The sequence below is a fragment of the Triturus cristatus genome, chromosome 7 (genome assembly GCF_964204655.1).
Source record: "Triturus cristatus chromosome 7, aTriCri1.1, whole genome shotgun sequence".
NCBI classification, from domain to species: Eukaryota; Metazoa; Chordata; class Amphibia; order Caudata; family Salamandridae; genus Triturus; species Triturus cristatus.
Window position 1 is genome coordinate 499757547 of NC_140590.1, and position 22013 is coordinate 499779559.

Below are 22013 nucleotides of genomic sequence, written 5' to 3' on the forward strand. Positions count from 1 at the left end.
CAAGAAAGAAAAAAAAATGAAAAAAACAAATTGTAAAGAATGCTCTGTGCAAACACTTGTTTTTTAAATTTATATAGTGGCACAGTATAAGTGCATTGCTGGTCCCATAGGGCCTTTGGATTTTCTTGATGAGATGAGGAACGTCAGTCATAGGGGCATGATTTTAACAACACTTGCCTCACATAAAAGCACTGACTGGTTGAAAAGAGGCAGCATAAGATTACAAAAGCTGAGTGATTTCTTTTCTTGTAAAGGATTTCCTAAAAAAATTAAACCACACTGAAACCAGTAATTGTCAATAACCAAGCAATGTGACTTAACAGTGCCTGTCCCTGTAGCTGCAGACTCCCCCTTCAGCTGCTGCTGCTGGTGCGCTGGTGCTGCTGGCCCCGTCACTGGTGGTCTGTGCAGATATAAAAAACATTACATACTTTAGATGCCAGATACACCTCCCCCCTTTTTTTTTTTTTAAAGCAAAATACAACAGTAACATATGAATACAGTTCAGTTTGCAGTATCTCCTCTCCCATCAAAAATATCACTTTGGGTATTTTGTTGGTTGACAATGTTAGAAAAGCCAGATGTCAAGCCAACCATAATGGAAGAGCATATATATGATGAGGACTGTGAGTCATTTGAAGCTAAATAAAGGTGTGGAATAAATTGGTCAATTATGGACTAATGGTTTTGGTTGGCAAATGCAATGGAACCGTCCTCATACTATTTTCCTGCCAGTCTGTACTGTCATCGAAACTGCCGTAATACTGATACAACACAGCATTGGGGTAGGGAGGGGTCACCATAACAATGGCCACTCTCTTGTCAATTGAGCCAGAGCAAAAAATAGAAAACCTTCTCAACAAACAAGAGGAGAAGATCTTGCTTGGGTCTGAAAACTCTGCAATCTTCACAGTAGACTAATCTAGCGTCTTAAGTGTTACAGTACCAGTCCACAAGGTATAAAGTTAGGGGAGAGGAACAGCATAACCAAGCAGAAGAAGGTTTAAGTGACAGATTAGTACAGATACAGGAGGAAGTTGGCTACAGAAACAAAAAATATAGAAAAAAGGATAATGCAGGGAGGGATTATACGAATATACATTAAATAGAAAAACGAGCATTTGAAAAAAACGTTGCAGTATAAGACAAAGGAGGAAAAATGTATCTAAAGGGGGGAGATAAACAATAAAGAGAAATAAATAATATTTACAAGAACTTACTGGGGCCAACAGAGCCGTCTGCCGCAGCGCTGGTTGTGGCACCCTTCTCGGCCCAACTCTCTGATGACCTCTTCATTCCCTTGGGTGCTAATGTAAGAAACAAAGAAGATAACAAAAATAGATTAGTAGTACAGTTAATCTCTCCTAAACATATTTTGACAGGCAACTGCAGTAATATATTGAGATTATAATGTTCTAAATCACATTGCTTATATTATCGAGTAGACCTATTCCTAATTTCTGAAATTTTACCTAAACCCTATTATGAATTTTCTAAACTACATTTGGAAATAATAATGCATTGCAATAAATAATTTTTGCATCACAAATCATACCCCTTTTGATGGGCCAACTTATTCAGTCTCCCTTTTCAAACACATAAATGCATATTTTGCATACTACATTGCTGGAAGATTGCTTGGGACTGACAAGCTACATAAAAAATGACACAGAGAACGGTAACTCAGTGATATTATATCACTACTACTACCACAGAACCACTAGCTTAGTGACAGGCGGACAAAGTAGTCAGAATAACGTCTTAAATATTCAGCCAAAGCGAGTGCCAACAGCAGCGAGTGGAACTAGGTAGTACCGAGCACCTGGCTCGCTATAATTGGATCACATAATATTCATCACATTACATTACATGAACTTAACTTACCTCTGAGTGTTTACAGCATGTCATTAAAAAAAAATTGCATTATAGAACAGGACACAACAAATTTAGTAATAAGTAATTATGAGTACTCACCAAGCCCTGCAACCTAGAAGCCCAGCAGGTCAAGCAGGTCCCTCTCCTGGTCCAGGATATTAGTCCAGCGGTGCATCAGCTGCTGCTGGATGCACCAAACTCCAGCACATTGACGAATGCAGTGACACACCCTCCTTTACAGCAGCTGATGCTACCGTGGGCCATAGCCACTGCTGCTAATGCTGCCAGTATGGAGGGGAGGTGGCACTGCACAAAAAAAGTGTGTCCACCTCTCCTCACTGAAAATAGTGTGAGGCTGCACCCCCTGGCAGCGCCTTCGCCCGCAGGTCGTGCGGTGTGCTGCACCCCAGGCACTGACATAGCCTCTCCCACATTGGCGCATGGCGCTAAGTGGAAATAAAAAAAGTGAAAGACAGGAGGAACAGAAGGAATATAGAGATTGAGAAATTAGAAAATGAAGGGAAAACTAGTAAAGGGTAAAAAAAATTCAGAGAAAATAAAATAAAGGCAAAAATATATAATACACCAACACAAATAAACACACTAAGGAAATACATATAAAACAGGGAAGGATAAGTTGGATAAATTAAGTATGGCTAATTTATAGTAAGGATTAAAAAGTAGGCCCAGCACCATGCACAGAATGGGAAAAGCAAATTGACCACGTGTGAGGGTTTGCACAGAGTGAGACAGAGTCTGTAGAGCATTATAATTAAAAGTTGGACATTTACTTTTAAGTTTTACATGTCCTGGTAGTGAAAACTCCTACGTTTGTTTTTCACTACTGTGAGGCCTGCATGTCTCATAGGATAACACTGGGTTGCCTTATTACATTCAATAAATGCTAACCTTTAATTGGAGGCAGATAAGCATTTCCTGCTGGTATCAATTAAATTGTAATTAAAAATCCTCTTTAATGGTAAAGTTGGTCTTTAAATTACAATTTTGAAAATGCTGCTTCTAGAAAGTTGCCAGTTTCTTGCCCTGGTGTCTTTTGGTGCCTGTAGCCTATCTTAGGTCACATGACTGGGTGTAACGAGCATTTAGACATTGTTAATTTCTCCCAGACGGTCACAAAATAGAAGGATTAGGTGTGCCTGAAAGGGTCATCTGCTGGCAGAATTGGGGCAGTAAAGCAGGCACAGCCCTACTTGCAACTGAATAGGCTGTGCTCTAGGGCTTGTCACCTCCACATTCTCTCTGCTGCCAGTTTTGAGCTAGGGCAGGGGAGTCAGGAAATTCCAAGCATTTCATAAAGAAACCTCTAGAAACTTCCCCCAACTTAAAAGAAGGCACTAGCGGTAAAAGTAGGACCCTCAGACCCACTCTTCAGTTCACTTTCTGGACCTGCAGAAAGACTCTCAGAAGACTGCCTGCTGCTGTGGCATGCTGTGTACTGCACAAACCTGCTTTTCTCCACATGGAAATACTGCTTAGCTGCTTGGAGCCTGCCCTGAACACTCAGAGGCCAACCCTGCTGTTTAAACCCAGCTTCTTCACCTGAATCCAGAGCTACCAGAGTGACCCTAAGGGCAAGTTTACTGGCCTCTTGTTCAGAGCCATAGGGACATAATAGGCTCCCGCTATCTTGAACCCATAACTGGACCTAGCCTGAGCAAATGCTGAACCCCCAAATGACATCCCACCAATCCTGGACCGTTGGTTGTGGTGCTCAACATGTCCAGATAGCCAAAATCCAAAACTTGAGACTTGGAAATTGTTTGGCTAAAAACTGCCCTGAAAACCAAAGGAAGACAGGGACCAACCTTGGCTAGAGGATTTGGCCTAACGGTAGGGCGGTTCACCTCAAATCTGGGGAACCGGGTTCGAGTCTTGGCAAGGACGCACAACATCCTGTGATTCTGGGGAAATCACTTAATCTCCCTGTACATAACAAAAAAAAATGAATGTGTTCTCATGTAACACAACTGGTGCTCACATAAAGTGCTCTGATACCCAATACCTTTGGGTCAAGTAGGCGCTGTATAAAACTCTGTTAAAAAAAAACAACAAAAAAAAAAATGCCAGTCTATCCGTCCAAGGTGCATCGTCGGTCGGCCTGACTTTGTGGCTGCTCCCACCACGTTGTTCTGCAAAGCAGCAAATCCTATTTAGCGGTCCTTCGCCAAAGTGGTGTCCAATAACCTGGAACTGTCTTCAGCTACAGCCTCATCCCGGTGCAGATTTTCAACTTTGAAAAAAGTGACTTTGTCCGAACGTAGAAATCTTCACAGCAACTTCATCCAGTGGCTCCCCAACGACGATCGCCTGCAGTCTTGCCCCGCTGAACTTTTCCGTTTGCAGAAACTTTTTCTTGGAAGTTCTTCGAAGTCTGAAGGCAAGTGCTGACTGGGCCCAATCCACCTCTTGTATCCAACCCGTGCTCATTCACGGTTGTCATATTTTTCGACTTTGACCCAGTCTTGCATGACCAGATACCCTCAGTTGGAGCTTTGATCTTTTAGGTGCTAGTTTTTATTAAGAACTTTACCAATTCATAACTCCGGTTCGACTGATTGGGTTTTTCTAATTTTGGTGGCAAATACCTTATTAAAATGTATCACTTATTAAATGTAATGAGTTAACACAATGTTATGCTATAAAAGAGTAATACCTTATAGTAGTGAGAAAACAAATGTAGGAGTTTTTCACTAACAAGATATGTAAATGTTAAAAGTACAAGTCCAACTTTTATAAATGCAATGTACCCTGCCCTATAAGCTAACCAAGGGTTGACATTTAGTTATTAAAAGGCCCGGCAAAAGTTTTTTTTTGCCGAATCAAGATGGCAGTTTAAAACTGCACTCACAGGCTGCTATGGCGGGCCATTGACATGATGAAAGGATACTTAAGTTGGTGGCAAAATAAGTGCTGCAGGCCTACTAGTAGCAGTTTATTTACAGAATGGAGTAGTTTACTCACAAACAAATTAAGCAGCAGTCTGTTAAACAAAGGCCATTCCAAATGAATTTACAACAATATTAGTAAGGTACAGGAAATGATAAAACTGGAATGTGTCCTGTGGTCAAATTAAAGGCAGCTCGTAGAAACATCAGGACAACACACAAAAGCATATCTAAAGTAATAATCAAGTACAGCGAAACAAACACTGGCCCTCAAGGGAACTACCTTGTGTGTGGATATGCACCTTGTAAAAGAACAAAATACATTACCTCACAGTGAAGCTAGACAGTGGCTAACCCGCTACCCAATGCTGCATGTGGTAGGGGGCTGAAGCAGAATGTGTGTGCACAACAAAAAAATAATGGATCAAGTGAGCTGGCTGAAAGCCCTTTTAGGCAAGGATATAAAAGCATACCATTATAGTACAATCAAAAGGCCTTGGCTAACACCAGACTTAAGAAGTACAGGCAAAGCCAATAGGTTTTGCCTATGCTAATTCTATCGACTTTGTCAATGTTTTTTATTTGTTGTACAGACGTGTCTTGTTACAGATAATGAATTCTGCTATTTGTGGGCATAACAATCTAAATTCCAATGTATATATAGTTTGCCTAAAATTCATAAGGGTGGGCCTTTTGCACCTGGCCGACCCATTATTTCAGGTGGTGCTTCTCCTACAGAGAGGATGTCCGAATTTGTCAACATCAGGCTTCAGAAACATGTCCAAAGTTTACCATCCTATATAAAATATAGCATGGACATATTGGTGATATTTAAGGATTTTAATTGGTCAGTGGAATTGTGGTTTGTTATTTCTGATGTGGAAGGTTTGTACACCAGTATCCACAGCAAATTTGGTCTCATGGCAGCCCGGTTTTACCTAGACACTTAGGGGGTAGAATGCTTCGAGTACAATGAGATGATAGTGCACATGATGGAGATAATTTTGACAAAACATTTTGTTCTCCATAATGATCAGTGGTTCCATCAGACACAGGGAACAGCCATGGGTTCCGGGCTTGCTCCCTCCTAAGTCTGCCTCTTTATGGGGTGGTATGAGAGGGAGCATGCCTGGAGCATGAGTACCTACCCCTGGACTGAACATGTAGTCTTTTACAGGAACATTTACAACATTATCTGTCTTTGGTCAGGGTCGGAGGAAGCTCTTCAAAAATATTTCTCCTTCCTTAATAACAACCCATACAATGTCAAACTTAGTATGGCATATCATAAAGAACAGAATAATGTTTTAGACCTCCAATTCTATGTGTAAAAGGGGGTGGTACAAAGTATGCTGTATCAAAAGGAAAAAGACTGTAATGGGGTCTGACATGTCTCGAGTGCGCATGCATGATCAATAATAAAGAACATCCCATATTGGGATATAATACGCATAAGAAGAAACTGTAGTAAGGAGGATACATGTTGGGTAAATATTCTAGACAATAAAAAGCAGTTCCTCAAAAGGGGATATGACACTGGGTGTTAAATAAAGCTCACTCTAGAATGCGGCATGTAGAAAGGAAGGTCAGTTTGCTGTACAATCAACTTAGCAGGGAAGGTGAGGTACAGAAGGGGAAATTAGGATTTGTTACTAAATATTTCACCTATAGCAATAGAATTTTTAAAATCCTCAAGAAAAATTGGCATTTACTCTTGGGTATCCCTGGTTTACAAGATTCCTTGACCAAAAGTCCAGCTGTAACATACAGACGAGGATCGACCCTTAGGATCACGCTCTGTCCCAGTTCCATCACAACGACTCAAAAAACAGGAACATGGTTACCACCCAAACCTGATGGCTTTTCTACAAGTAATCTTTGTAACATCTGTCCCTATGGAAAAGACGAGATTAAGGATTTCAGGTATAATACATCCCAACAACATAACATCAGGCATTTTATTAATTGTAACACTACTTGTGGTATATGTACTGGGCTGCAAATGCGGACTAATATATGTGGGAAGCACAGTGCTTTGTCTTAAATACCGAATACAAGAACACAGCAGGGCCATATTACCTTGTGATGTCAGATACCCTATGAGTGAACATTTTTAGAATTGTCCCCCTGGGGATCCTAACTTTTCGTTTCATGGGATCGACCACATCATTGTCAGCAAAAGAGGTGGAAACAGGGAGCTGGTGCTGAGATAGTTAGAGGCAAAATGGATTGGTCGCTTAAGAACAATTACCTCTGGCGATAATACCGATAATGAACTCCACTACTTTTTAGAGTGATGAATACAAACATGGCGGTACATGGGCTGGAATACCTATTATCTCACTGCACTCCTGTCCCTTGGATGCACGGCCATCATTGCCATATATGAATATAAGACGTATGTCTGGAGGCATTATTTGTGACCGTCCAAGACCCGATATGTTTCATGGCCACCATCTGTGTCATGTTTTGGGTCAGATGCTGTCTAAAGTTGTTGATTTTCATATGTACATAGTATTTGTGTTTATTTTTTTGGCACAGTTTGACTTTCTTGTAGGGATTGTGTCCCATGTCTTTTCTCGGTTGGTTATGGGCCCTTGTTAGGTCGAGCATTCAAGACCTCTTGTATATACTTTAGTATATTCTTATATGTGTATGTATTTTGTGGGCTCTGGAGATCAGCCGTACGACTTGTCTGATTCGGCTTGGGGACTTTTTTTTCTGTTCAACTGTCTCTATTTACCTGTCTTGATAGAAAACAACCAGCAGAGGTCAGTAAAATACCAGAATTGCTTTCTGCTGAGGGACTTTCTTTTTTTTTCTTTTTCTGTCAACTGCCTCTATGTAACTTTCTTGATAGAAAACGACCAGCAGAGGTCAGTAAAATACCAGAATCACTTTAGCATTCTCTAGATTCCAGTCCGTAGAAATTGCCTTCCACAAGCACGCGTAGACAATAATATTTTTTTCAAATCTTGTATTTTCAGTGATATGACCACCAAAACAGAGCTTTGTACTATACCATTTCCCACTGAAAGGCAATACTTCTCTCCATGTGTTTCCATACCTGGCATGCCACGCAGTTTCATGCTCACTTTCCCTCCATGTTAAAGAAAAGTAGATGTTTCAGCACCCAGGCTAATGTGCTGCATAGCTAAATACATATAAGGTCCCAAAGGCGAGACTGATTGCATTGCAAATGCTTGTTCTTGATTACACTATCCCTTGTTCACTCCATATTAGGGCTATTAAACAAGAGGAATATATATGATATGATCTTTGAACATGCAACCTCTTTTACTATTCAATAAGTGCCTCTCTTTGATGTGTAATTACCTCACAGCAATTTTGCATTATAAAACCTGTTTGATTTATTTGCCCATGCGACCTCTTTCACCTTTCGATAAGTGTATTACTCTGGTGTGTGACCACTTCACAGTAAGTTTGCATTGTAAAATCCTTTTTTATTAAGGGATTTTGAAAAGGAGATTTATGCCCCTATTAGAAACTAATTACATGTGAAATCGACCCGGTTCTGCAAGGGGCATCACTAAATTTATTATTCACTCCAATATGGCGGCCTTGTTGGGTACGCCAACCATGTGTCCTTTATTATGGAAAAGCCATGAAGGGAATTTAGAAAGCCAAGTGTTTAAGAACTACCCTCCCGAAAATTAAAGATGATGTACTGCGATCCACCTGAGAAAGAGAAAAAATCATGGTTTGGGAAAATTAAAAACCTATTTAAGAAGGATAAGCCAATTGTGACTAGGGAAGGTCAGATACTTCCTCCACCGAAATTGCCTGCATCTTTTATGGTAGCAAAATATGGGTACCATACATGTATCTGGTTAGAGAATTGGGCAAAGTATACCAAAGATGATGGAGTACTAGCATTTCCAGAAAATGGTTTGTTTAGTTTGGCTGTATTAGGAAATTTGAAAGAAAGATTGATGAGGTTAGAACCGAAACCCAGACCTACTCAGTTTGAGGCTTTGATGGAGTGGGAAGAAGAGATGTATGAAAGGGAAAGGCATCGGAGTGGAAGAAGGTATAATTACATGTTTGGTAGACATTGTGGTCAAGAAAGTCATGATGACAGAATGAGAAGATGGCGGAATGCGAATATGACTGATGGTATGTTTCCTCTGAGAAATGCTGAAGAGACGAGTGGCAGGAAATGTACAGAAAAGAGAAATAACATGCGGATAGAAGGTTATAGATACAGAGGGCCCGATTCACAGAATTAACTTAAGACAAAATCCTAAACTTACTACTTTGTCGTATTCACAGAATGCACTTACTACTTTTGGCATTCACAGACTGCACTTACTACTTTTGGTATTCACAGAATGGATTTACGACTACTAACTTTACGTCCGCACTCGGGCCGGAAATTCCGGCCCGGAGGCGGAGCTTCTGGCCCGGAGGCGGGGCTTCCGGGCCGGAGGCGCAGTTTCCGGCCCTGAGGCGGAGCTTCCGGCCCGGAGGTGGAGATTTCGGCCATGGCTAAATCTCCGCCACTGGCCGGAATCCCCACCTCCGGGCCGGAAGCTCCGCCTCCGGGACGGAAGCCCCGCCTCCGGGCCGGAAGCTCCGCCTCCGGGCCGGAATTTCCGGCCCGAGTGCGGACGTAAAGTTAGTAGTCGTAAATCCATTCTGTGAATACCAAAAGTAGTAAGTGCAGTCTGTGAATGCCAAAAGTAGTAAGTGCATTCTGTGAATACGACAAAGTAGTACGTTTAGGATTTAGTCTTAAGTTAATTCTGTGAATCGGGCCCAGAGTGAGTGAATCAGAAGATGAAGTGCTGGAGGACATGTTTTATAAAAATCCTCCGCCGTATCAACTGAATACTACGTTTCTGACACTGAGTGCACCGGTAAAAGAAACCATGATAAATAAAGACTTTGAGCAACGCCACCTAATTTGGGAAACATTTATCCATTTAAAGATTCTGAAATGCCGCAACCCGTTAGAACGGGGAATGAAAATTCAGCTGAATTAGGTAGAACTACACTGGAATTAACTGAGAAAATTATAGAGTTAACTAAAAATATGGAAGCGGTGACCGTACCTGTAACTATAGGGCCGGTGATGCCTGTCTTTGATAAACAGAAAGATATTGAGCATTGTTTAACAGTTCCTTAAAATTGTAGTAGGCAAAAGGAGACAGAAAGAAGCGGTTCCGGAGGGAATGAATGGAAAAATATTTCAGGAACATCAGGTGTGAGTACTACTAAAAATGTAACTGTAAATCAAAGTCCAGCAAGTAAGACACTTATGACAACAGAATCTGCGACTGAAACCCCAGAGAGAATAACGGAGAAAAGAAGAATTGAGACAACCACTTTAGGACCCACATCTGAGGAATTAAGTGATTGGTTAAGAAGTCTACAGAGGAAAGATACAGAACCACAACCCTTAGATGTAGCAAAATTAAAGATAACGTTAGAAGAATTAATCGTAGGAACCATTCCAACTGAAAAGTTAAAAGCGTATCAGGATGAGGAGCTAATGTTCCTCTGCAAAAGTATAACTTGGAGAGCGAGAACTTTGCACGAAAAATTAGAAGAGACAGCTAGTGAAATGGGAATTGATGTTGAGAAAATACGGTCATTACAAAAACCATATAAAGCAGATTTTTCTGAAAAGGATATTGAGAACTTGAATACGACAGGAAGGTTGACCCAAATTAAAGAACTGATTGCCTTGCTGGGGAAATGGGGAGATGTGGATCGGTGGAAAAGTAGATGGTTCCGAAAAGAGAGAGGAAACTACAGATAAGGCTTTTTCAGCATTTCCGGTGAGAGAAAAGGAGCCAGTGATAACCAAATGTCCCAAGAGGGAAATCCCAGGAGGAGGGTATGTGCATGTCCCTTGGACTAGACAGGATATTTTGTTGTTTACCAATGATTTCCCAAGGTTAAGAGAAAAACCAGTTGAATGGTACCGACAGGTAGAAAGGTTTGTCAAACTTTCAAAGGTGATGTGGATAGATCTGAACGGTCTTTTTGATATAATTGTACCTGCAGATTTATGGGCAGAATGTAAAATTACAATACATTGGCCAACGCAAGAGTATCCTAGGAATCCTAAGACGGAAGCCCCTGATCTGGCGGTAATGAAAAAATATGATCAGGTAATTACCTTTTTGAAAAAAAAGTACCTCCAAAGGAAACTGACTGGGTAAAAATTGACAGAACTCACCAAGAGGCTAAAGAATCTGTTCATGCATACTATGAAAGGTAGTTGCTAGCTTTTAAACAATATAGTGTAGATGAGAAATTAAACAAAAGGGATCTGGGTCATTTTGTGTATAGATTTGTTTATGGTTTAAAACCTGAGGTTAGTGAAATGATCAAACAATATACAGTAGATTGGCAGAATAAAAAGATAGATAAGGTATTACGACATGCAAAAATTTTTAGTGATGAAATTGAAGCTAAACAACGTAAACTAAAAAAAAAAGCAATGTGGGCACAGGTTAAGGTAGCTGAACGACAAGAAGCCCAGTTGATTGAACAAGCTAATGGCATGGGCCAAGTTAAACAAAAGCCTAACATTGGAAAGGGAAAAGGACAGGTCAGCATAGAAGAAGCTAAAAAGAAGTGACCATGTCATAACTGCGGAAAATTAGGGCATTGGAAATCCGAGTGTAAATTGCCACCGAGGGCTAATGGTGATAATTCATCATTGAATCCACAGGTGCAGAATGAGGTGAGTTGCCAACCGCCGCGACAGCAGCAGGTTGTTACCCAACAGTGTCAGGTGCCAAAGCCACCTTTTCCACAGCACGTACATCCTCAGAGATACAGTAATGAGACAGATTTCTACACCGAGGAACAGGTAACAAAGCTACCGCGCACTAGTGCTGTAACGCACTATTAGCTGCAATGCGATGAGAGTGAGTCAGAAGAGAGTTATTAATGGTGCCTAGGAGAGGAAGAGGAGTGCGTACTTGGTAGACCAGACAGGACCTTTTGTGGATGGAAAGGTGAATGAAGAGAACATCAGTTTGCTAGTAGATACTGATGCTACTCGTTCAACTGTTAGATCAGCTGACGGTAAAAATCTTCCTCTCTCTGGTGAAACAATCCAAGTAGTTGAAGTCTCAAAAAAACAGATAAAAACGTATCTTACGGATCCTGTTAAGGTTAAAATAGGGAAATTCACCGACAGGCATCGATTTGTCATGTGTGACACTAGCCCCGTAAATCTGTTGGGGAGAGACTTGTTGTGCAAGATGAATTGCACTATTTTCTGTTCCCCTGATGGCATTGCTTTTGAAACTCCTGACGAAGATGTATTGTATAGAATGACCATGGCAAACTTAGAACCTGAAATCCCCGAGGCATTTGTTGTATTTGATCCAGAAGGATTTCCTCAAGAGTTGAAGAAAACCGTAAAATCTGAAGTATGGCATTTCACAGGAGAGGATATTGGATTGATAAAAAGAGTAGTTCCTGTGAAAATAATTGTAAAAGAAGGAGTAAATTACCCGAATATTCCTCAGTATAAACTGACACCAGAGATAATTGCTGGAGTAACGCCTGTCATTGACAAAATGATTGACCAAGGAATTCTGAGAGAAATAATGAGTAGTCCATGTAATTCTCTGATCATGTGTTTGAAAAAACGGAATGGGACTTTTAGGATAGTACAGGATTTGAGAAAAGTGAATAAAATCGTTGTTCCATGTTGTCATATTGTACCGAACCCTTCGGTAATCCTATATCAGATTCCCCATGATGCAGAATTGTACACAGTCATTAACTTGTGTCATGCTTTCTTTTCTATCCCTTTGCACCCTGACAGCCAACAAATTTTTGCGTTTCGGTTCGGCAAGCGTGTTTTGGCATGGTGCCGTATCCCTCAAGGGTATACAGAAAGTCCATCAATATTTAATCAGATTCTAAACAAGTTCCTGGAAGATTTAAAAATGCCTGAAATTTCAGTGCTCGTGCAATACATCGATGACCTATTGGTGGCATCGAAGACACGAGAGGCATGTGTGGTGGACACAGTTGCACTGTTAAATCATTTGGCTGATGGAAGACTCAAAGTATCCCCATCGAAATTACAGTTTTTTCAAAAAGAGGACACTACTTAGTTATAAGATTGAAAAGGGTCTGAGAAAGGTGACTGTGGGCAGAATTAGAAAAGAAATTAGAGCACCAATGACGCAAAGAGAAGTCAGAATGTTTCTTGGGATGGTAGGATATTGTCGCCAGTGGATCAGCAACTTTTCGCTGATTGCAAAACCATTGGTACGCTTAACAAAAAGTGATGTGAAAGATCCCCTCGAACTCAATAGAGAAGAGATGAAGGCTTTTAGACAATTGAGAGACAGCTTGTGTGAAGCACCAGCTCTTGGAATGCCTGATTACGAAAATGAATTCGAGCTCTATTGCAGTGAGAGAGATGGATGTGCACTTTCTGCGTTGGTACAAAGGCATGGAAGATTGAGACGGCCGATTGCCTATTTTTCGGCTGTGTTAGATCCCGTAGCTGTAGCTTTGCCTGGTTGTTGGAAAGCTGTGGCAGCCACGTGTAAAAGTTTGGAACAGTGTGAAGGAATTGTAGTGGGATATCCTGTGAGAGTGTTTGTGCCTCATGATGTGGCAATCCTTTTGACAAGGAGCAAAATGCAATTTATGACGCATAGTCGTCTGACCAAATATGAAAAGGTCATTTTTAGGGGTGGGCGGAATTTGCGGAATTAACCTTCGCAAATTATCGCGAGAATGTTTAAAATTATCGCAAACAAGCAGAAATATCGCGAAGATGCGGAAGTTTTTTTCCGGCATGTTCGCGAGATTTTCTGCATGGTTGCGGGTCACCAACTTACCCATGTGGTTGCTTGCGGGCGCGGCCATCTTGTTTTGAGTTGTTCTCGCGGTGCATGATCGCGAGAAGAAAGACGTGATCGCGCGACGCATGACGTCACTGCGGTCGTGAACTGTCGCGAGACAGCGTAAATGGCTAAAAACAATACAACATCTCATGGAGAACGCGACCGGATCAAGAAAACTTGTCGGCGAACGCAGGGATTCAGGTAAGGCGATCGCGCGCGCGCGAGAATGTATTATTTTACAGCGCGAGCAAGAAACAAATTATCGCCAAGCTGCGGAAACCGGAATTTTTGACATTTTCGCGCTCTCCGCGGAACGCAAAAATGTCAAATTATCGCAATTTCCGCGAACGGAACGAAATTTTTGCCCAGGCCTAGTCATTTTGGGTGCTACAAATGTGAGTCTTGTAAGATGCACTAATGTTAACCCATCAACCTTACTACCTGATGCTGTGAATGCAGAGATGAAGGATGATGTTGATCACGACTGTTTGGAAGTGCTTGATTTTAGCAACAAGACGCGTCTGGACATAAAAGAGGTGCCCCTGAAAGAGAGTGATTATGTGATGTTTGTGGATGGGTCATGTCTGAGAACTGAAGAAGGGATTTTGAGTGCTGCATATGCTGTATGTACTGTAGTGGCTGTGTTGGAAGCATCCTGTTTGAGAGGAGTAAGATCTGCTCAAGTTGCTGAGTTGTTTGCACTGAGTAGAGCATGCAAGTTAGGAAAGAATCTGCGAGTCACTGTGGTTACTGACAGTCAGTATGGGTTTGGAGTGGTGCATGATTTTGGGCAGATTTGGTCCCAAAGAGGTTCCTTGACGTCGAGTGGAACTCCAATCAGAAATTTAGAGATGATTGGAAAATTATTTGAGGCGATACAGCTGCCTAAACAACTTGCAGTTATAAGATGCGCAGCGCATACCAAAGGAACTGACTATGTGTCAGCAGGAAATTAATTTGCCAATGACATAGCACAATATTGTGCGCAAAATCAGAACTCTTTAAATTGTAATCGGGAGAGGGAAATTGAGTCATGTCCCTTGCTTTTTACTAACACTCTGAATACATGGGATGAGGTGAGGCAGTTGCAGGAAGAGGCAGGAGAAGAGGAAAAGAAACAGTGGATAAAATCAGGGTGTGCACCACGAGAGGTAGACAGAGTCTGGGTTTATCGAGATGGAAGACCAGTGATGCCTGATAGCATGATCTCTACCATGGCACGGATGTACCATGGGCAGGCTCAAATAGGTAGGGATGCCATGATCAGACTCTTCAAACAGACCTGGTATAATGCAAAGTTTCGACTTATAGCTGAGAGCCTTTGTCAGAGATGTCTTATATGCCAGCAATATAATCCAGGAAGAAAAACAGTGGTGAGCTTGGGAACCATAGGACCGGAGGGAGGTCCTTTCACTCGAATGCAGCTTGATTTCATTGAAATGCCCCCATGTAACAGGCTAAGATATGTACTGGTAATTGTTTGTCTGTTTTCACGTTGGGTGGAGGCTTACCCGACTAGAAGGAATGATGGAGTTACTGTAGCAAAACTCCTACTGAGAGAGTTCATTCCAAGGTTTGGTTTCCCAGTGACGATTAAATCAGGTAGAGGAACGCATTTCTAAAACGAAATTATAAAATTGATTTGTGAAGCATTGCATGTACAACAAAAACTGCATTGTGCTTACTGACCAGAAGCTTCTGGAGTGGTTGAGCAGGTAAATGGCACCATAAAGAACAGATTGGGAAAAATGTGTTTGGCCACAGGTCTAAAATGGCCAGATGTCTTGCCTCTTGTGCTTATGACTATTAGGTCAATTCCTGATAGGAGCACTGGTCTGAGCTTCCATGAAATTTTCATGGGTAGCGCAATGAGACATGTTTTTATTCCTGTCAACAAACTACTGCCTATATCTGATGACTTCGTCTTGGATTATTGCAAGGTGTTGGCTAATACAGTTCATTCTGTGTTTCATCAGGTTGGACCAGATGCGACCACTCTCGAAAAGAAGCCAGCTCATGACTTGAGTCCTGGAGATTGGGTACGTATCAAAGTACACAGAAGGAGAAATTGTTTGGTTCCACGCTGGGGGAAACCACGTCAAGTGATTCTGACCACAATGACTGCTGTGGAGTGTGCAAAGGTAAAGAATTGGATTCATGCCAGTCAAACTCTTTGAGTCCCTGGTCCTGAAAATGGGCCTGAAGAAGAGCATCTGGAAGTGTCAGATACCAGTTCTGAATCAGAATCAGAAGAAACAAGAACAAGACAAACCCCAAGAGCAGGAGGAGTGGATTTGAGCCAAATTGTGGGGCAGGAGAATATACCGCTAAGGAGACGACTTGAAATTTCTGATACCTGCTCTGAATCAGAGACAGAACAAGTGGGAATACAAGAAAGAATAAATGAGAATACTGGAGAAATTGAACAAGAAATGTTTGGTAAAGAAGTACCGAGTAAAAGTATAAGAGAAATTCTGCCCAAAATCATAGAAATAGAAGGTGAGGAATTAGATACAGAGAGGGAGGGTAATATTATTGCGGAAGACCCCCGAGGAGGTGCAGGGACAACACACACTCAGGTAGAAGAAGGGCCAGTTAGTCAGCAGGAAGATTGCATGGAAGAAACACGAGGAGGGACAGATGCAGATAGTGAACCTGAAGTCCTGAGAATAAAATCCAAAGACAGTAAAAGCCAGACCTATACAGAATCTGAAGAGGGTGAAGAAGAAGATAAAGGAGGAAGAACTTTAAGGAAAAGTGCTTGGAAAACGAAGCGAGAAGGGAAAGGAGCAAAATGAAAGAGGCTGTCAAAAGAAGAAATTTGGCCCAACAAAGTTAAAAGATTGAGATACCGATTAACGAGAGTAAAATCTTCTAATGCTGAACAAGTGAATGAAGTATCTAGTCAGGAAAAATCAGAAGACACTGATCAGAAACGCTTGCAAGGAGCAAAGAGGATATAGAAACCGAACCAGAAGTACAAGTCACCGGAATGGACATATGTGGCACTTCCTGATATACAACAGGAAGCGGATAGCAAAAGAAAGTCTAGGAGTGACTGTGCAGGGAGTGGTTGATGAAGACAAGATTCGGAAATCCTGAGAGTTATCTTGTCTGACCTCAGAGAAGAAACGGTTGATCAGGAAGTTCTGAACAAAGATCGTGAACCTAAAGACAAAGACGATTCATGCATGGATTGAAATACCAAAGAAAATCTCATGGAATTAAAACTCCGGATAAGACACATGACCAGAAAAGAACTAAGTAGGCAATAAGAGCCTTAGGTTTAGACGAAGGAAAATTGTTGATGAAAATAGGCTAAGTCAAAAGACACTGATCATTACCGAAATGGCAAACAGAGAAGGCAGAAAACCTACATGTGGGTTTCTCAGAAAATGGTGTAAAATGTGTTTTTGTTGTACAGGATTACTTATGCTTGTCTGGACCATATTGGCAATAATAATTTCATTTAGAAAAACATTTGAAGATATAGAAAAACACTCCGAGAATAGGACTAACAAGGGAAAGATTGATGACAGTCATGTTACGAAACTGGTAGATAGAACAGAATTTCATAAAGGTAAGTCCATAAGTGATTTTTCTAATAATGTTTTTTCAAAGTTACTGTACGAGTATGTAAAAACCATGGAGGTTAGGGACTGCTATGTTTGCATGCAGTTACCTGTATCTGTATCCGAAGGTGTCACTTATCATCATCTTCCTTTGACATATGGGATAACTTGTAGTGTTTTAGCTAGTTTGTTTTATAGAACTGGGAAATTAGAATACTATTACACTGATGTTGATAATGTTTTCTCACAAATACCTGTATTTCCTGAACTAAACAAGGTGATTCCTGGTAGAATCTTAGGTGAATTTTTCTTGGAAACAAGGAAGTTAACTTTAGAAGAAGTGTTTAAGAATAATCTCACTTGCAGTTTGAGAGAAGAAGAGAAAACGTTCTTGAACATGGTTGAGGAAAGGAGAGTTAAGATGCAAAGGAAAGTGTCTGGGGAAAAGATGGAAACAACATTTTGGGATGTTGGGAAGGAAAATCGTTTAAAGGGAGAAACAAATCCAGCAATGGCTTTAGATTGGCTCCAGAAAGGGAAGTTGTGCATCAGTAGAGGTAATACTGTCTATGATAATTACTTTGTAGGTGCAAGTGAATGCCATGACTTATATAAAATCATGGGAGGATGGAGATTTAAAGGAGGAAATGATCCGGTTTCCCTGGAATATATTACATCTGTGGGAACGGAGCTTATTATAGGTTACCGGACTACTGGTATGGAACCTGCTACCTAGGCCTGGTCTTCCCAAAAATATTTCATGTGGAAAGGGGAGAGGATGGTTTGCACAAAATAGGTAGGCAACTAACACGTAGAAAGAGGAAGAGTTGGTCAGAAATTGTAGGGGATATTTTTGGAGCACTGATCCCAGCAGTTGGAATATCTCTGAATGCCCATAAAATTAGAAAATTGTCTACAGTAGTGGATCGTTTATCAACCAGCACAGCTGGAGGGTTCCTGATGGTAAATATCTAAATGATTGCTATGACAGCTATGTTTATGCAAAATCGACTTCTTCTTGACATTATATTGGCAAAAGAGGGAGAAGTCTGTGGAATGCTGAAAGTGCAACATTGTTGTACTTACATTCCTGACGAAAGTCAAAACTTAAAGGAATACATTAAGAATACAACTGATTTGCATGAATAAATTGATCCACTGGAGGTTGAAAGTGTTTGGGAGAAACTGGGTAAAAGGTTTTCTACTATTAAGAGTTTATTAACAAAATTAGGTAGCTCTTTTGTTGGTAAAATACTGATACCTCTGACCTTTGTGATTGTATTAGTGTTATTATTGAGACTAGGCTGTGTGTGTATACAAACAAGAAAATTACAAAATAAGATAAAAAGAGAAAATAAGAAAACAAAAGAGAAGGAAATAAGAGAAAGAGAGGTAGAAGATATAGAACTAGAAGAATTGAAAGAAAACATGTACATGAAAACTAGAGAGAATGATATGGGAAACACTATGATGTAACCTAACAAATGCAAGGCAACTGAGTAACCATGTCCAGAGAAAAATTAGATTTTTTTTGTGATTAGTGGTGATGTTAAAAATCACCAAAGGGGGGATTGATGGAGCAGGTAAAACAAAATTTTGTATACCTCCTCTATTTGCATGAAATTAATTACGTAATCATTCTAAGCATTAACTCGTACTAATTAGTTTGAAGTGAGACAACTAACCAACCCTTACACCTTGATAAACACAAGATACACGTGGGACTAAAATGCTAATTGCATGGCAGAACAACTAAATTAATTAACTGTGGTATGAAAATTAACTGTAGATTGTGGTGAAATAGAGATTCATGTTGCTTTTGTGATGGTTTGTGCTTTCAGAAATACAAAATGGTGAGTATTATTGCTTTAAATGTTGCTATAAGCTAGGAAAATACCAATATACATTGGGATTAGTGTGGGTTTAAACATTAGAATCTCCATTTCTATATTTTAATTACTGTTATGTTTGTTTTTGCTTAAGTTGGCATTCAGGCCTACTAGGCCGCGGTACCTAAGATGGAGTCCCTACAAAGCCGCCATCATGTGAGCGCGATGACTACTGCGCAGAATCAGATGGCTCTGGAGATCTCCAAGTGACCTTAGCTCCTGTACCGGCATGTCCCTTGTCAAGGATAGAAGCATGGAGGGTTGCCAAGCGATGAACGGTGTGAACTACCAAGGGGACAATGGCTTGTTTTATTTCGGAACTTCCGTCTGTGAACCAAAGTATACAGGACACATTTTATACTTTGCTATGCCAAGTCTCATGGAAAACCGTGGGACATGTAAAAAATTTAAGAAATTGCAAATTGAATTGGACTGACCAATCCGAACAGTTCCTTCTCCTAAAATTGTTGCATATTGATCTGAAATAAGCGGGAAAAGAGTATAAAGACCCTTGTCTGACCTAGGGGGGTGGTTCACTGGGATGATCGTCTATGGCGTTGGGTCTACGTTGAGCTGATGAAGATTTCCATAGTTTACCACGGGTGTCTTTAAATTCGAGAGAGTGATTCCATGTGATGGTTTGATTATTGCTGTGGGTTGGACAGTTTATCCTGGAGATTGTCACAGAGACTTGAATAATCCTCTATGTGATAGGAGGGTCGCCAATTTCGAGATTTTGGTAAATATAATGCAATGCAAAATCTATGCTTATGTTCTAAAGATTTAATGTCTTCTTGAAATAAATCAAATTATGTTATATTCTGTAGTGCCTAAATGCTAATGCAGAGCAACTAATATTAGATCAACAAAATTTGGATTAATAAGAAATGAGGGGCACGGCGTTAAAATTATCGCCGCTTTAGCTTGATAATAGTGGATCGTTTATCAACCAGCACAGCTGGAGGGTTCCTGATGGTAAATACCGAAAGGATTGCTATGACAGCTATGATTATGCAAAATTGACTTCTTCTTGAGATTATATTGGCAAAAGAGGGAGGAGTCTGTGGAATGCTGAAAGTGCAACATTGTTGTACTTACATTCCTGACAAAAGTCAAAACTTAAAGAAATACATTAAGAATACAACTGATTTGCATGAAGAAATTGATCCACTGGAGGTTGAAAGTGTTTGGGAGAAACTGGGTAAAAGTTTTTCTACTATTAAGAGTTTATTAACAAAATTAGGTAGCTCTTTTGTTGATAAAATACTGATACCTCTGACCTTTGTGATTGTATTAGTGTTATTATTGAGACTAGGCTGTGTGTGTATAAAAACAAGAAAATTACAAAATAAGATAAAAAGAGAAATTAAGAAAAGAAAAGAGAAGGAAATAAGAGAAAGAGAGGTAGAAGATATAGAACTAGAAGAATTGAAAGAAAACATGTACATGAAAACTAGAGAGAATGATATGGGAAACACTATGATGTAACCTAACAAATGCAAGGCAACTGAGTAACCATTTCCATAGAAAAATTAGATTTTTTTTTGTGATTAGTGGTGATGTTAAAAATCACCAAAGGGGGGATTGATGGAGCAGGTAAAACAAAATTTTGTACACCTCCTCTATTTGCATCAAATTAATTACGTAATCATTCTAAGCATTAACTCGTACTAATTAGTTTGAAGTGAGACAACTAACCAACCCTTACACCTTGATAAACACAAGATACACGTGGGACTAAAATGCTAATTGCATGGCAGAACATCTAAATTAATTAACTGTGGTATGCAAACTAACTGTAGATTGTGGTGAAATAGAAATTCATGTTGCTTTTGTGATGGTTTGTGCTTTCAGAAATACAAAATGGTGAATATTATTGCTTTAAATGTTGCTATAAGCTAGGAAAATACCAATATACATTGGGATTAGTGTGGGTTTAAACATTAGAATCTCCATTTCTATATTTTACTTACTGTTATGTTTGTTTTTGCTTAAGTTGGCATTCAGGCCTACTAGGCCGCTGTACCTAAGATGGAGTCCCTACAAAGCCGCCATCATGTGAGCGCAATGACTACTGCGCAGAATCGGATGGATCTGGAGATCTCCAAGTGACCTTAGCTCCTGTACCGGCATGTCCCTTGTCAAGGATAGAAGCATGGAGGGTTGCCAAGCGATGAACGGTGTGAACTACCAAGGGGACAATGGCTTGTTTTATTTCGGAACTTTCGTCTGTGAACCGAAGGATACAGGACACATTTTATACTTTGCTATGCCAAGTCTCATGGAAAACCATGGGACAAGTAAAAAATGTAAGAAATTGCAAATTGAATTGGACTGACCAATCCGAACAGTTCCTTCTCCTAAAATTGTTGCATATTGATCTGAAATAAGCGGGAAAAGACTATAAAGACCCTTGTCTGACCTAGGGGGGTGGTTCACTGGGATGATCGTCTATGGCGTTGGGTCTACGTTGAGCTGATGAAGATTTCCATAGTTTACCATGGGTGTCTTTAAATTCGAGAGAGTGATTCCATGTGATGGTTTGATTATTGCTGTGGGTTGGACAGTTTATCCTGGAGATTGTCACAGAGACTTGAATAATCCTCGATGTGATAGGAGGGTCGCCAATTTCGAGATTTTGGTAAATATAATGCAATGCAAAATCTATGCTTATGTTCTAAAGATTTGATGTCTTCTTGAAATAAATCAAATTATGTTATATTCTGTAGTGCCTAAATGCTAATGCAGAGCAACTAATATTAGATCAACAAAATTTGGATTAATAAGAAATGAGGGGCACGGCGTTAAAATTATCGCCGCTTTAGCTTGATAATAGTGGATCGTTTATCAACCAGCACAGCTGGAGGGTTCCTGATGGTAAATACCGAAAGGATTGCTATGACAGCCATGATTATG